The 2,308-nt window shown below is 36.9% G+C and overlaps 1 long non-coding RNA gene across 1 annotated transcript; it reads left to right on the top strand.

Moving 5' to 3' along the window:
- The first annotated feature begins 433 nt into the window (after nucleotides 1-433).
- LOC149502529 (uncharacterized) lies at nucleotides 434-1,282 on the top strand. Its single transcript, XR_016323364.1, has 2 exons — nucleotides 434-595; nucleotides 905-1,282. It is a non-coding gene; the product is annotated as an uncharacterized LOC149502529 (long non-coding RNA).
- Nucleotides 1,283-2,308: the final 1,026 nt, after the last annotated feature.

The following is a 2,308-nucleotide window of genomic DNA, read 5'->3' as shown; positions in this document are numbered from 1 at the left end:
ACGTGCGCGAAAATAAAGGAACACTAAAGCAATGATGTTAAAGTATTTCAGAAGTCGTACCTGAATAACGAGAACGCGTTGTCGGGAGGCTTCAAAAGAATTTATATGTCGTATACGTATGCTCCTGACAAATGTCAGTGCGTTGTTATCGATCAAGCTCACTGAACGGGAACAGATAAATTGATGAAGCATTTTTCGGGATCGACTTCGTTAAATGCGCGATTGATATCGTATCCGTGTAATAGGCGAGCATGCACCGTTGTGTTTATCTTGGCATCGATTTCCAACTGCGAGCCGTTTTGGTAAACTATATTTAGAAACACGTATAGGACATTTATGTATTGAGCTGTGGCGGGTAGCCATCATACAACGCAAGATAATTGACAGATGCCTGAATCTCGCTTACGACATTTTCAAGATAAAGCGCATATATAGGGGAAAGTGGGGGAAACGCGAACGCTGGGTAATGCCGAATTCAATGGTTCTAATATGTTAGAAAGATATATCCTAATTTTATTTGCCGCCATTTCGGAGATCACGCCACCACTGATACCAGTCAATAACACGGGAGATGCGGACGCACGTACTTAAAAAGGTATGCATTTTTCAATATTTTGTATGTTTTAGATGTAATTTTTTGATAAATTCAAGTTGATGTAACTTTATTTCTATCTACAATAATAATTCAGCTTTTACATAGTGGAATAATCACATATTACTCAGCTAAATGATAATGATGTAGTAGGCAAAATAAATTTAACCAAAATTGTTTTTTGACCTTTAATTATTTTCGATTCCGCGGGGTAAAGACGAACACTCCATGTCGGGCAATCTCGAACATTCGCCGTTACCCCACTCCCGTTTGTTGGTACCCCGTTCAACTTTTTTTTAAATATTATTACAGATGCCTTGTACTTACAAAAGAAATACCGAACTGAAGTATAGTTTAGAAGATCTCAAAAAGGCTATAGACGATGTTAAAACCAAAAAACTCTCCCTGCGTAAACATATAATGTTTCAAAAACCACTAATTTTGACCATCTAATGAAAGAAGTGTTAATACAGCCATGGTCTGGATGAAAACCTTTATTTACAGACAATCAGGAAACGTAAGAAATCAAGAAGAAAACGGAAAGATGGCAAAAAAGGAACCCAAATAAAAAGACTGAAATGTAATGAGAGAACACCTTCAAGCAAGAAGTATGAAAGATTATTAAAGAATTTGAACAATATAAAAAAAGACTTTAGTGACTCTAGTCAAAATACGAAAAAAAAAGAAAAAGGCGAAAAAAAAAATAAAGACTACTTTTGTATTTTTTGTAGAGATAAATATATTGATCCTCCCGTTGAAGACTAGATTGTGTGCTATGTGTGCAAAAGATGGGCTCACGAGAGTTGTACTGACGGACAGTCAACATCGTTGGGTTTTAAATGTGGTGTGATCTATGTCGTTAATAATGTTAGTTCGTAATCACCCCACTTGGTGTTCGTATTTACCCGACTGATGTCGGGCAAAGCCGAACACTAAGGGTTTTGTTTTTCTTTCATATTGTTGCAATTTATTAAAAAAATATAAATGATGATTAGTGAATAAGTTAGACAGATAAGTAAACTTTATACTAAAAAAAATTAAAAAAATCTGTGATTAAATTCCATTGTTTTATTTAAGTTTTCCCTTAGGTGTTCGTATATCCCCCACTTTCCCCTACAAGTTCCGAACAACAACATTCGGACCGTCGGTCTACCGAGCAATATCACCCGCTCGGTGGAAGATCTTCCTTTCGTCGTAAACTTCCTCAGAGCGTTTTTTTAGCTGTTGAAAATTACATTGTATTTTTGACGTGACAACGTCTTATAATTCAATGGAACCGGCTGCACGCACGAAAAAACATAACCCATGCGGCGTTACCTCGCTCTGAGGCGTTCCATTTAAGGCTTGAAGTGCAAGCGAGAGCGCGCAACGAGCGATAAAGAGGCATAATCGGCCTCCGCGTTCGGCAGCGTTCGACATCTGTCTCTCTCCTGCTTGAGTGAGCGATGCATCCGCGTGGACAGCTGCTATACAATAATACATTTACATGTTTTCGTCAAGTATGAAGTTCAGTGAAAAGTGAATGTGGTTTCAATTGTCCATACAAAATAACTATAAAAAAAAAATTCTTTTGAAAAATGAAACCATTCCATCAGTATTTTATTATGACGTTGTCACGTTCAACTATCGTCAGTAAACCGACTTTACAGACAACCGATTTTTTTTTCAGGTATAATCAGGTATAATTTTTTTTTTTTTTTTGGTCAGGAGGAAATC

This window comes from Bombyx mandarina, chromosome 08 (assembly GCF_030267445.1).
Source record: "Bombyx mandarina strain Sakado chromosome 08, ASM3026744v2".
In the NCBI taxonomy this organism is placed as follows: domain Eukaryota; kingdom Metazoa; phylum Arthropoda; class Insecta; order Lepidoptera; family Bombycidae; genus Bombyx; species Bombyx mandarina.
This window is presented reverse-complemented; position numbering and strand designations above follow the sequence as displayed.